Raw genomic sequence first — 15,538 nt, 5'->3', positions numbered from 1 at the left:
TTACAAGAGGTTGATTCTATAACAAAATAGAAAATAGAAAGTCATAGAATCACAGGTGTGGTAGTTTGACCACAAACTACCCAAAATCCAGACCCCCAAAATCCAATTCCCGAGTCCAACTCCCCTCCCACATCTCACCCCAATGTGAGACGGGTTTTCCAGACACAAGACTCAATATGGGGGGAAGGGAATTATATTACAATCACTACAAAAATAAATATTATAGTACATCATATACATTATCTTAACTATCTCTCCTATGATAAATCAGTATTTACTTTGGATCAAATCTCTTCTTCCTCCAGTATAAGTCCAGAAAAGATCCTTTCCACTCTCAGAGCAGCAGTGTCTCAATTCTTCCATGCAGCAGCTGTAAATGGATTGTTGTAGCTGGATCTCTTTCCAATACGCACAAGGGGAGTCTCCTCTCACCCCTCTCGGCCCTTCGACTCCAAGCAAAGGTTTCTCTTCCTTGGACTACGGTTGCAGGGACAGGCTCGCTTCACCACATCATATCACGAAGTGCAGGGGTCTTTGTGATGGTCCCTTTCCTCAGGGGGTTTACCTCTGAGTCAGAACGTCTCGGGTAGCTTTCAGTTGAAAGTCTTTGCCTCAGGAGTTCTACCAGAGCTCCTGTGCTTTGTCTCAGGCTGCCAGCTTGGCAGCAGCAGTGGGGGCAGGTGGGGGCAGGCCACTTCCCCCACATTCCGTCTGGCCACCCCGGTCCAGCTTCCAGGACATCTTGAGCTTCTCAGCTCCTCTCACTGGTACTGCTGCATTCCAAGACTCCCCTCAAGTGGGAGTCCACCACCCCTCCTCTCTAGGAGGTGTCTCAAAAGGGGGGTTGGGGTTTTTTGGTTCAGTTCTTACCCCAAAACTCTGTCCGTAGAGCTTAGTCCTGCTCTGTTGCCAGCTTTTTCTCTCCTTCGGACATCTCTCTGTTTCTCTGCTTAGCTACATGCTTGTTCCTTATCTGCTTGCCTTTCTGCCATAGCCTCCACTCAGTGCTGTCTCTGCCGCTGTTCCTGCTGCCCTCTCACAGTGGAGAAAGACTCTCAGCTTCCCTGTTACAGACCTCGGTCCAGTTTAACACTGTTTCCAAGTTTGTGCAACCGCTAGCTGGGGGCTGAGGGTCATGGCCCCCCAATGGGGCTCCTGCCCCTTCCTCATGGCTTCACAACATGGTCACTCTCCTCTTCAACAACTACCTCATCATCCTTCTTTTCCGGTCTAGTGTGATATGTTTAAATTTTGCAGGAGCGCTGATTGGGTCAACACCAAGAGAGACACCACCCCCTCGGGGGTTACCATTTTTTTAACTCCAGGGGGGAAAAATACGTTTTTTCCCCACCACAACAGGTCATAGAATCATAGACTAGTTTGGGTTAAAAGAGACTTTTAAAGGTCATCTAGTCCAACCGCCTTGCAATGAGCAGGGATACTTTCAATAGAGCAGGTTTCTCAGAGCCCTATCCAATCTGATCTTAAACTCTTTCAGGCATGAGGCATCCACAACCTAACTGGACAAGCTGTTCCAATGTCTTACCAACATAATTGTAAAAAAAAAATAAAGAATAATCTAAATCTACCTTCTTTTAATTTAAAACCATTAACCCTTGTCTTACTGCAACAGGTCCTGCTAAAAGTCTGTCCCCATCTTTCTCATAGTACCAAAAGGCCACAATAAGGTCTTCTAAGAGCCTTCTCTCCTCCAGGCTGAACCCCATGTGTCTCAGCCTTTCCTCATAGGAGAGGTGCTCCACCCTAGCATCAACCTAACAGGGGTTGTTCCTGCTCTTCCAGAATACAGGACAGCATTTGCTTGAGGACTGTTGTCTCTCTTCTCTTTCTTAGGGTATAATGCAGAACAGTCCTCAGACGGGATGTCAGTGAGGGTTATTCCAGCAGGCACAACATGAAGCCAGAACGTCAGTGGAGCATTGGGTTCAGTGGAGCCTCTTGCTGTTAGAACAGTGCTTAAACTGGTGTTTGTTTGCAAACAGTTATGCAGACCTATCTATAAAATGTCACTTATCTGGAGACAGGGCCATTTCTTACTTTCCCTCTTGTGTATTTACACAGCAAGGTCTTGATGTCATTTGGGACCACAGTAAAGTAGAACTGACAAACATTTGCAACTGAGCTGATGCATTTACCTAAGTATTTCTGTTTCCAATTTGTCTTCACATTGCTCTCAAAGATAAGAGAAAAGGAAAATGTATGTTCCTTTTCCCTCCATTACATCATTGCTGCCAGACACATCAAACTACTGGAGATTTCAGGATTTACAACAGGATCTTCTAGTGCAGGAAGAAGTTATGAAATCAACTGTCCTTGTACAGGTTTCTGAGATTTTTTAATTTTTATGCACTTTTCAAGGGAATTGCTAGCTGGCTTAATTGTAGCTGCTTGTTGCTGTGCATTTAATCAGTTAACCACTACTACCCTTGGAAACATAAGATGGTTTAACTTTAATGTTCTTAGGAGTAAGTAGAATGGAAAACTGCATTGTTACTCTGTGACTGGTCTGATCTCAGCTTCCATAAAAATTTAAAACTTTCAAGCCTCCTTTCAAATAATATACATGTTAGTACTTAAATTATGATCTAAGGGATTTTTGTTTACTAGTTTTCAAGATATTTGGAAAATGGATTCCAAAGGGAAAAGTGCTCATTTTTATACATTTTATACACCTACTATTCACTATATTTGGCACCTATCTACTTAGCAGACCAAATAAATCTAATTCCCTAATGCACATGTAAAAAGCCACATAAGTGCTTTGTAATATTTTTAAAAGCATCATTAAAGTTAATCTATATCTGTGCTCCTACTGCCACATGAATCATGCTAAAAATGGTTGTCTTATTCTGCAATTTCATGCTAACATATGCTAATGTCTATGGAGGACTAGTTTGTAAGAGCTGTCAAAACTTTTAGTAGAAATACCTTCATATAGCTTTGAATTTAGCCTCCCCTTCGACATTACTAGGACTTGTTCTCAGATGTAGCACATCATATTCCGTACCCTTACTGTGTATTAACACCTTGAATGGTAATGCTAAGACATACACCCTCAAAACATTTCTAAGAATTTGTGCTGAAAGAAGACTGTCTCAATATTTTTTTTAGTGAGGGGGCCCAAAACTGAACACAGGACTCGAAGTGTGGCCTCACCAGTGCCAAGTGCAGTGGAATCATTGCATTAGTCCTGTTGGCCAAACTATTTCTGAAACAATCCAGGATGCCATTGGCCTTCTTGACCATCTGGGCACACTACTGGCTCATGTTCATCCAGCTGCTGACCAGCATCCCCAACTCCTTTTCCCCTTTTCAGCTTTTCAGCCACTCCACTCCAAACCCATAGTTTTCCATGGAGCTGTTGTGACCCAAGTGTAGGACCCAGCATTTTGCCTTATTGAACCTCATAACACTGGCCTCAGTCCATTGATCCAGCCTGTCCAGATCCCTCTGCAGAGCCTTCAGATCATCCCGCAGATCAAGACTCCCACCCAGCTTGGCATCATCTGCTAACTTACTGAGGGTGCACTCGATTCCCTTGTCCAGATCATTGATAAATATTAAATAGGACTGGCCGTAATAATGACCCCTGGGGAGGTTACTGAGTTTATCAATCCAGTAAATTCATTGCTGGAAGGTTCCTTATCAGTGGAGCAGATTGTGACAAATTGCTCACAGGCCAATATGGTCGACAAAATGTCCATTTATTACAAGAAGGATACTCTTTATATACTGCTTCTACACCGTGACGCGTGACTTCTTCTTGTACACCATTGGGTACATAAGAGAAACATACTTTGTTGTCCAGTGCTAATTGGATTAAAACAGGTGCCCACATGAGCTGAGGGCACACATTTACTCTCTTGAAACTCCACCTTAACCTTGGCACTGATCCTCCTTTGTTCTAGTTTCAAAGGCTGAAACCATTTTAGCTACACAGTTCTTTTTACTATCTATACCCAGCTATGCCAAGGCAAGGCCCTCAAAATGCAGGAGAAATTGCTCAGAGAAATTTCTCTGCTCCGGTCACAGTTCCTATATGTAAATTAGATGGAAGCAATTTTTTTTAAAGGCAATTCCATGATCTTTTGTAATTCTTATCAATAAAAACAAGAGTGTTTAGAAAAATATAACATATCTTAAATTCAAAGCAGTACCACTTACTCTTATTTACAGATTTTGTTAGCAGTGTCTGTCACACAGAGGGAGAGAGGAGATAGTTTTTAACCTTTAAGAAAGGTCTAACATTAAGGAAACACTAAAGACAGGGCAAAGTGACATGGCAAAATTGTAAATTAATACATAATAATTTTCAGTCTCCACAATTAGAAATTTTAACCAGTGATTATAAGAATAGGTAACTGAAGAGTGAGGTGACAGAGGCACTGCAAAACACACTTGGAAGATTTTCCCCTTCAAAACATGTCTTTCTAAAGTTACTCCATTCAGGATAAAAATTCCATACAAAAAATGTTGACAACTTGAAAAAAATACACTGAAATACACTACCTGTCTAAACAAAGATCAATTACTGAAAATTAAATACTGAAAATATTAAGCTTGACATGAGAAAATATTATATTCTCAATTTTTTGTCTTTATCTTTGCTAAATCTACACATAACCTGCCTATTGATAGCCACCAGCTGAAAAAAACAATACAATAAACCTCAGAAAGATTTTTTTTTTTTGTGGGACAAGTAAGAAAATTATTACAAGCACAGTATATCAGAAGCTCTAGAAGACATAACAGAAACAAAAAAGGCATTTGTGTAGTTTGCATTATTCTCATAAGTTCCTAAACTAACAAATACTTTCAAGAATTTAAACAGATAATACTGTTTATATTTCCCCCTCTAATGACTATAGGCAGCAAATTTGACAAGATATCAATTACAACTGATGAAACAAGCAACCTTTTACACAGAAAGCCATGTTGTGGACACTGTTGTTCCAAGGGATGAGGAAGATGAGATGCTAGGTATGATTGTCAGAAAGAAAGCTCTTCTGTACAGGTAATGGAGAGAACTGTCACTTTCTTCAAGAGCATGCAGTGACAGGACAAGGGGAATGTTTTCAAACTGGAAGAGAGTAGGTTTAGAGTAGATATTAGGAAAAAATTTTTTACTGAGGGAGTGGTGAGACACTGACACAGGTTGCCCAGAGCTGCTGTGGATGTCCCATCCCTGGAAGTGCTGAGGGCCAGGTTGAATGAGAGTCTAGTTAGAGGTGTCTCTGTTCATGTCAGGTGTGTTAAAACAAGATGATCTTTAATGTCCCTACCAACCCAAACCATTCTTTGATTCTATGATTTTATGATTGCGGAAAGGCTCCAGGAGTTCACAGTAAAAGTTGAGACAGTGAAGGTTTTAGGACACAATTATAATACAGTGAATCAATGGTTCCATCTATCTTTTCTTAAACTGAAGAGGGAAAGAGGGGTGGGGGAAAACAAAATTGATGGTGTCTTTGCCACTTTTGGCCTTGGCAGTAACAGCACTTTCACACATTAATAAACCAGTATTATACTAATGGATTTTCTCTCTGAGATAGAAGCTATTTCAGACCTCTAACTCAGGAGTTCAAATAGGAAACCTGATGAAGTAATACAACATATAACACAAATTCTGGCCAAAATGAGCTGCACTTGCCAGGCATTTACTCTTGCCTGTCTGCTGAAGGGGAAAAAAATCCCAAACAAAAATACCACTTACTTTCCAGTGGTCTGTGAAATCATATGACCATCAGGTAATCTTTCATTTCTTTCTGACTGTTTCAGCATGTCTCTTTTCTCACCACTCCTCTCTGTCAGTTCTTTTCTCTAAAGAAAGATTTGTGACTTTTCACTCTGCAGTAAAAGAACTGATATAACAACTAGATCAGGGGTACCTACCAAGATCCGCTCAGAGACAAAACCAGGAACTCTTTGACCTCTACAAGGATCCACCTTAGCTTGGTCTAATGGCTTGTGGAAAAATAATAAACAAAATTCCGATGAAGACTGTATTAATTAAGTTGGAGTAACAAAAATGCAAAGGTTTTTTTAATACTGCCTGAAAGATAAACATAGATATATTTAACTGAAACCAGGATTTCCAGTAGATCTTTTCTGGATTCTGTAAGATTCATTGCAATATTCTGCTTGTACAGAGGCTACGTGTGTTTTATTCCCCAATGTTCCATTAAACAAGAGATGATTTCAGCTGCCTATTGTTTGGGTATCTCTGAAAGTTTTGAGGCATTATCCCAAGTTTTATGAACTCAATTTAAGGTAGTAAGGTATGCTTAAACCCACTGTGATGGCACCCTTATTTTTTACCAACCTCTACCAAAACAGTAGATAAATGAATGAATTTTGGGAATACTAGAAAGCATGTATTAAAATTGTATTGGATAAAAATGTTTAAGTGCTCTAGAACTATTCCACTTTATATAATTCAGTCTTTTTCTACTATAATCCAGGTAAATATTGGTTCCCACTCTCCTATTCCAGTAATACCATTGTGATATATCCTCATTCCTTTGTCATGCTTTCAAAATTAGAAGAGATGTTTTTAACCTTTTTTTCTAATGGATTATTTTACTATTCCAATTAGATAATTAATTTCTCAGTGCTAAAACATCATCTCTATATGGATCTTATTTAGTCAAGTCTTTTCTTTGCTCACTTATCGAGTTCTCCTTTAAGTCATTATTTACTTATCTAGCAGTCAAAACCACTTTCATAATTGATTCACATGATGAAACCCAGATTTTTTTTCATATCATACCTACTCTTGCATGTCCTGCTTTCCAAATTACTGGAAACGGCAGTGCCATCATGCTTTTACACACTGTAAACAACCAATACAAAGTTTTCATACATCTTGCAAAACAAAACTGAACATTTGGAAACTGACTCTAGCTACACTTTAAGATGATATATGCTCTGCAAACCCTACAAAGCTGGTCAGCTAATCTAGCCAACACACAGCAGATAAAATCCAGGCTCCACCTGCTGCTGAATCCATTCGTGTGACTGGTAACACTTGTGAGATGTGGTCATTGTCCTCAACTGAGTTAGAAACCAAGTTGAGGCAAAGTCAAGGGCAAATGGCTCAGAAGGAAAAGCTGTAGTTATTATTAACTATGAGCAGGAAGGGCTGCTTCAGAAGGAGGGATTCTAATGAAAGGGTACATTTTAGTTGCTTACAGAGAACTCAAGAACCAGACAAAAAAAATAAATAGATGACTATGGCAGAAAAGAATCAGAGGGAAAAAAGAGAAAAGGAAGGCATAAGAGAAAGAAGATGATGTGAAAATGGAGAATTATGGTTTACCACGAAACTGAAGTGGAAAACTGTGTTTTATAGCATCTGCAATTTACTGGTTCACAGACGTGGCTGTTTAAAACTTGCCTCTTCAATAAATTGCTTCAAACTCCTATTTTGGTATCTCTATACCTGTGCAGTAGGCTTTTACTTTTTTACTAATATTTTGTCTTAATCATGTTGTTTGTTCCGTTTTATAAGCTGGCTCCTGATTTATTTTTTTTTTGTAACTTTCCTTCCCAGTTGCTGCTATCCTTCTCTTTACATGTGCAAAGCAGTAGTAGGAGTAGGGGGAGTATCATGTGTGGTAAAAGAGGTATTGTACAGCACTGAACTATGTGGAAACAAAGAAATAGGAACAAAGAAAACACAGAAGGCAACACATATGAAAAAAAGAAAAAATGCTGAAGCATAAATACTATGTTATGAGACTGTGTTGAAGCGGTAATAAAGTAATACTATGATTGAAAAGGGAAAGAAATAACTAAGGAGTCCACAAGAAAGCTGAGATAAACAGAAAAACAAACATTATTAAATAGATATTTGGTTACTATAAAAAAACAGAAATCCATTTTTGTCTTCCTAATCAGTTGTTCATTGGGGTCTCCAGCAAATCTCTGGTGAAGGGTGTTAACCTCACATAGACAGCTTGATTTATCAATTATTGCATGTTTTACAGGGAATGTAAGTCAAATTGTATAATTCATAAAAGCTTAAGCTCCATAGTAATTGATGAGTCATTAATCATTCCCATATTTTAACTTTACATTCTCCTCTACTTCTCTGATTAAAAAGAAAAAGTTGAAAGTTGCCCTAGTAAAAAATGTGGAGTTCACCTGTTTAAGAAGTGATAGCATGAAACTTTGCCTTATCTTTTAAATGACAAGCTTTTGTGGCTGCTTTATCAGTGTAGCAAGACAGTATCATCTTATCCATACTACTGGTATTAGGAATTGTTTGCAATTACTGTAAATAAGCATTTAAAAATCCCAAATATTTTAAATTTAATCTTGGTTGATCAGTAAAATTCAAGAAAGACATGCAAGAGAATATATAACTCACAAATGAAAAATATGAAATTCAGTGGAAGAAAGCTTGGCAGCATGATCTCTCCAGTCCTCTGAGATAATTGCTATAAACTTTTCTTATTAGAAGGGGCACAGGGCCTTCCACCTCCCTGGCATGCAACGCGGGCGTGCGGCCCCGGGTGGCCTCCGGGCGGCCCCCGGGACGGCCCCCTGTGTGGAGAAAGGAGAGAGGGAACTTCACTGGTGGGGACTGCGCCCTCATGGGGGAGGGGAGAGGACGCCTCGGAGTTCACAGAGACTGGTCTCCCCCCCCCCCAGGGAGGGGAGAGAGGGGGGCCCCAGAGCACACAGACAAAAGAAGGACAACTCTAAACTCGGGCAGATGGAGCTCGTTCAGCCCTGTAAGGCCATCCATCTAAGAGAAGGTCACTCTAATTAAACCTACGTCCTGAGGACCTCGCTGCCACCGTCCAAGCTTGCTCGGCCCCTGCAGATGAACTTTAGGATTAAAGGGTGGGTCCAGTTCCGTGCATACTGCGCCTCACCTAGAAAATCCATTGTGCAGGCCCAAAGGCCTTACCCGCATTTGCAAAGCCCTGTAATGACATCTTCTACAAATGCAGTCACACAAAGATCAAAAGACAAAGGTATATACACCTGCCTCCAAAAGTGTAACCAAACTGACTCTAGCATGCTGGAACATGAGAACCATGCTCGATTCTGCAGATAGCTGACGTCCTGAGCGTCGTTCTGCCCTAATTGCACGTGAACTGGCATGTCTCAACATTGACATTGCTGCTCTCAGTGAAGTTCACCTTCACGAGGAAGGTAGCCTCAGAGAACATGGTGCTGGTTACACACTCTTTTGGTCAGGCAAGCCCAGAACCGAAAAGCATCTCTCAGGAGTCGGCTTCATGATCAAAAACTCTATTGTTCCTAAACTCGAAAACGTGCTGACAGGTCACTCTGACCGCATTATCTCCCTACGCCTTCCACTACACAACAAGCAACACGTTGTCCTCTTTAGTATATATGCTCCAACTCTCCAAGCTGACCCTGCTGAAAAAGATAAATTTTACACTGACCTGCGCTGCCTTACCCAGAAGGTTCCAGCAGATGATAAGATCATTATCCTTGGTGATTTCAACTCCAGAGTAGGTAAGAATTTTGAAGCCTGGAAAGGAGTATTAGGCAAGTATGGTGTTGGAAACTGCAGTGATAGTGGTCGACTCCTGCTAGAATTCTGTGCAGAGCACCAGCTCACCATCACTAACACTATCTTTCAGCAGAAAAATAGTCTGAAGACAACATGGATGCACCCCCGTTCTAAGCATTGGCACCTCATCAATTATGTCTTGGTGCGACGGAGAGATGTCCGTGATGTCCACCACACCTGTGTGATGCCCAGCGCAGAATATCAAACAGATCATCGACTTGTGCGCTGTAAACTTAACTTCAATCTTAAATTCAAACCTAAAAGGGGCAGTATCCCAAGGAGGAGACTCCAAGTTAACAATCTCCAATCAGCCACAGTTAGAAACAAATTCCAGGCAAATCTTCAAACTAGGCTCGATAACCATTCCACAGATTCTACAGATACCTCTCCTGTAACACTTTGGCACCATATTAAAAACAGCATCCTGCAGTCCTCTGAAGAAATCTTAGGGTTCTCCCTCAAGAAGAACAAGGACTGGTTTGATGAAAACAGTCAAGAGATCCAGGAATTGCTGAGGAAGAAGAGAACCGCCCACCGAGCACACCTTGCACTGCTATCCTGTCACGTAAGAAAAACAGTCTTACGCCTTACATGCAGCAAGCTCCAACAGAAACTCCATGACATACAGAATAAGTGGTGGATCAATCTAGCTGAAAAAACACAATTATGTGCAGACACAGGTGATCACAGAGGATTCTATGAGGCCCTGAAAACAGCATACGGGCCTACATACCAGGTACAAAGCCCTCTACTCAGCGCTAATGGGCAAACGCTTCTGACAGACAAAACCTCCATTCTGAATCGTTGGTCTGAACACTTTCAGACTCTTTTCAGTACCAACCGTGTAGTCCAAGACTCAGCAATTCAGTCCATCACACAACAACCAGTAAAGTATGAATTAGATACTGCCCTCAGTTTAGGAGAAACCCTTAAGGCCATACAGCAGGTGAAAATTGGCAAGGCAGCTGGGGTTGATGGAATTCCACCTGAAGTCTGGAAACATGGAGGCCTTGCACTCCATGCTAAATTTCGTGAGTTTATACTGCATTGTTGGGAACTAGGCGAACTACCATCAGACCTTTGAGATGCAGTCATCATCACCTTATATAAGAAGAAAGGAATTAAATCAGACTGCTCAAATTACCGTGGTATTACTCTGCTCTCCATTGCTGGCAAAGTCCTCGCAAAAATACTCTTGAACAGACTAATACCCTCTATAGCAGAAGGAATTCTACCTGAAAGTCAGTGTGGTTTCAGAGCCAACAGGAGTACCACAGACATGGTATTTGTTCTCAGACAATTGCAAGAGAAGTGTAGGGAACAGAACAAAGGTCTCTATGTAATCTTTGTTGATCTCACAAGGCTTTTGATACTGTGAGCAGAAAAGGTCTATGGCAGATTTTGGAATGCTTAGGATGTCCCCCCAAGTTCCTTAAAATGTTCATCTCACTCCATGAGGATCAACACGGCCAAGTCAGATATGGCAATGCACTTTCTGAGCCCTTTCTAATAACTAATGGTGTGAAACAAGGCTGCGTTCTGGCGCCAACACTATTCATAGTCTTTTTCAGCATGATGCTCCAAAGGGCCATGGCAGACCTCGAGGATCAGGACGGTGTCTACATCCGATATCGTACTAATGGAAGCCTTTTCAACCTAAGGCGACTGAAGGCCCACACCAAGACCTTAAACTATCTTGTCCAGGAGCTGCTTTATGCTGATGATGCCACCCTTGTCGCCCACACAGAAGCAGCTCTGCAGCGTTTAACATCCTGCTTTGCAGACACTGCTGAGCTCTTTGGGCTGGAAGTCATCTTAAAGAAGACAGAAATTCTCTATCAACCTGCACCTCAGGAAGTCTTCCATCATCCCCATATCACCATTGGCAAATCAGTGCTCAAATCAGTCCAGCAGTTTAATTACCTAGGTAGCCTCATCTCCTCGGACAGTAAAATTGACGAAGAGATAGACAACAGGTTAGCAAAGGCATATAGTGCCTTCGGAAAGCTTCATGAAAGAGTTTGGCAAAATAAACACTTGAAGAAAAGCACAAGGATCAGTGTTTACAAATCCATAGTGCTGTCTACTCTCTTATATGGATCTGAATCATGGGTCATCTACAGTCACCACCTGCGACTCCTAGAACACTTCCATCAACGCTGCCTCCGTACAATCCTAAACATCCATTGCTCAGATTATGTGACCAGTACATCTGTTCTAGAATAAGCAGAAATCACAAGTATTGAGGCCACGTTGCTGAGAACACAGCTGCATTGGGCAGGGCACATCTCAAGGATGAAGGACCACTCCCTCCCCAAGATCTTGCTTTATGGTGAACTTGCCACCGGCTGCCGCAAGAGAGGAGCCCCAAAGAGAAGATACAAGGACTTCCTGAAACAACATCTCAGCCTTGGCCATATTGATCATCATAACTGGTCTACTCTGGACTCCAACTGGGAGGTCTGGAGACAGACTATCTATAACGCTGCTGATGTTTTTGAGAAAGCACGCAGGATCACTCTCGAGGAGAAAAGACAACGCAGAAAGATTCGTGCCTTGCAGAATATACCACCTAAGGAGTCTTTCTGCTGTGCCTTTTGCAACTGGACATGCCTTTCTCATATTGGCCTCTTTAACCACCAGCGTGCTTGTAACAAACGTGGGTAGAGCCCTCCCCTAATCTTCGTTCACGAAGCCTAGCCATGACATGACATGATGACATGCTTATTAGCAGTATTTATTCCTATCGATACTATTTCTTTGTTGGGTAATCTCTTTCTATGTAAGATAATATCTGAATAAAGAAAATTATGAAGAAACGCTCCTTTTCTTTGACTCACTTTCATTGCTTCTTGTCCTCAGTTGAGAGACCCTAGGAGAGACCCTTTTTCCACTCCTGTGAGGTAATTTTAAAACAACTTGAAATGTAGAAATAAAAGCATCCTTTTCATTAATAATAGACTGTGTTTTCCAGACATCTGAATCATTCTTGTTTCTGTATTGCTGCTCTCTCCATGCAATGACAGCCACCTGTGATGAAGTAGATTGTGAAGAGGTTATGAACAGCCTCTGCCTACCAGAGAACAATAATGGAGAAGAAAAATATAGGTTTTGCTTGGATGTTGAGGTCTTCTTATGTACTTTTCTGAGATAAAGATAGCATCTTAAATTGTTACGCACTCAACTATCCCCTCTATTTTTACTTAGAAGTCAGTAATTTTAATTAGAAATTTATGGTACATATCCTTCAAAGATTTAAATAGCATATGAGCATGCATAGGCTTTGTGCTGTACCATGCTCAAGGATGAGTTAACAGAAAGGGCAGAGGACAGATATGGAAAAATCCTGGATTATTAATTCTAACTGACATGAGGTATCTGCCAAAATTACCTCCGATCTTAAAGAAACATGAAAAAAAAAATGTTTTCCCTAGCTTTATTCTCTTTGAAAGACAGAGAAATACATAGAGATACATGTATAGATACTATACTTTCTAAATCTACATGTGGATCAGAAAGCTAATGAGTAATTTTTCCTCTAATAATAATAAGCACAGAAATGTTTTGCTCTGGGTTTTCCCTTCTGTTTATTTCTGTGTTGGCCCTAAGCATTTATCAGGACACCAAGTTATTTCACCATTCCTAAGGGGAAAACGATTCAGGAGGTGATTGATGGAGTTAATGGAATCTCACTTCTCCTCAGATGCCTGAAAACAAGTTATCCTTAAAATTGATTTGCTGTTTCTTGTAGCAATAGATCTCACACTGAAAGTATCACTGAAACAGAGTATTACACAAATTCTTAAACTAGTCAAAATCTGAAATAGTAAATCCACTTGGATGCATGAAGATGTTGCCATCACAGTTTAAATTCAGTGTAACCTTGTTAGTAAAAAGAAAGGTCCTTAAGTCTGCCTAAAGTTTAAAAACCTAGAAAGGCAAATTATGTCTGGTGCTGAGCCACAAATTCCTGCATAGTATTCGCGTAGGTCTTGGCTAGCTCAGTTATCTCTGCATCATACAATATTCCATACTGGAGGTATATCCAGTGTGAGTAGTAGCTGCAAGGGAAATCAAATCTTGCTTGTTAGGCACAAAATTCTCTGGATATCTGTAGCATAAGGAGGGAAGAAGGAGAGACTGGGGTAGGAAACTGCTTGCACAAGAAGAAGAGTTATAAATATTTATTGAGTATCTGATGATCCAGAGTTTTAGTGAGCTCATAAAATAACTGTAGATCTTTCATTATTTTAAGTCAGTCAAAAACATTTTACTAATATGTCCTGTTAAACCACTCCTAGAGTGTTCCTAGAGTGTTTATTATCTCTTGGAATCTTGTTTTAAAGCTGTTGTCTGGTGCCTTTCAGCTTCTTTAAGATTTCTGCCTCTAAACTGCCTTATACTCTGTTGCTCTTCTTCCTCAAAGAGATGACCCAAAAGACACATGGTCATTCTGAAGTGATGTCTAATGTCTTAACCTTGCCTTACCAACCTTGAAAACTTGAGTAGGAATTTTTTACATTATTATGTCTATTTAAAAAATCAATAGAGTTATTAGAGCTATTACCTGCATTCAATATGACAGTAATATCCTGTAATTAAATATTACACTTCAAAGATTTTCTAAACCACCCTTATGAGTTTACATCATGTCTTTCTTCCCTTAATTGCTATCCTTTCAGTGTTCAATTCTCTTGGTGAAGATGTGAAACATCCATGAAGCCTTTTAGCTTGTATTTTTCCCACCCAGTCAATAAATCAGGGGTGGAACTTCGAGTAATCTCCAAATTTGAATAAAGAAATAATCAGGCACTGATTCAGAATCATGGAGTTCCTATTATATGCTGAGAGTTTCTAGCACTCCCTGTTGACTAGACAATGAGTTATCATGCATGACAACGACTTATCACACATTCCTATGTTACGTTCATGGAGTTATTAGAACAAATCAGTTTTTTTCACACATAAGCAAGAAAAAGAAATGGCATTATGTATGCAGAATAAACTGCCTCATTAACTAACTAATGAGGAATGAATTTGACATACCTTGTGACAACTGCTCTTTTCTGCTTTTTGTTTCCTAAACTTTTTACTAGCTATTTTCATGAACACCTCTTTCTGATTTCCAACATTTTTCCCCAAGATTTCTGCCTCTAAAACTCAGCAAAGCATATTCTATGGTGGTGTGCACACTTTGCTTAGTAACTTTTTTAACCACGTCCTATGCCTACTCTTTCTTTAATAAATGTAAAGTCATTTTACTTTTCACCAGTATCAAAGTTTTGGCTAGCAGCAACACTGTTCTGCATCAACTGTTTCTCAGAAAGTTTTATAAGAAAAGACATTAAGAATGGTTGAAGTTATCAGGTTAGAATGGAAATTCAAACAAATGAAGGAACTGAAAACTAGGTTGCATAGGAAAAAGTGGTAAACAACAAGAGAGGAAACTAAGATTTATTCACTGGTGAATCCAACCGCGGGAAAAAAAAGAAGGAAAGGATACTAGTTTGAGCATGGTTAAGTCTCTTTGAAGTGTTTCTCTCTGGGAAAGAGATGGGGAAAAATTACTCAGAAATCTGGCTTTGGGATTTTTTTTCTTTTTGAGGAGGGGGAGACATTTAATAAGAACTTGATATGTATCTGTATGAATGCAGTTATTTACCACATGTGTCACAGTACTAAACAAGAACTGAAGTTTTTAAGTTCGAAACTTAATAACTTGACTAACTTCGATAAACATGTGAATTTTAAGGGGCTGACTTCTTCAAAGTATTCATAAAGCAGAATTCCCAAATCAGAGGATAGTTACTCACTCATTGGAGAAAAAAAAGTGCTTGAATAAGAGCCAGTAGGGACATAAATATCAAAGCTACTGAATCCTCAGTGGAAAACTGTGTGTGTGAGATTGTTATGAATGCTATATCCTGGCAGCAGGCATTTATCAATGATACTCTTTTTCATTTG

This window comes from Lepidothrix coronata, unplaced genomic scaffold (genome assembly GCF_001604755.1).
Source record: "Lepidothrix coronata isolate B3197 unplaced genomic scaffold, Lepidothrix_coronata-1.0 Scaffold0, whole genome shotgun sequence".
In the NCBI taxonomy this organism is placed as follows: domain Eukaryota; kingdom Metazoa; phylum Chordata; class Aves; order Passeriformes; family Pipridae; genus Lepidothrix; species Lepidothrix coronata.
The sequence above is the reverse complement of the archived record's forward strand: the minus strand, read 5'-3'. Positions refer to the sequence as shown.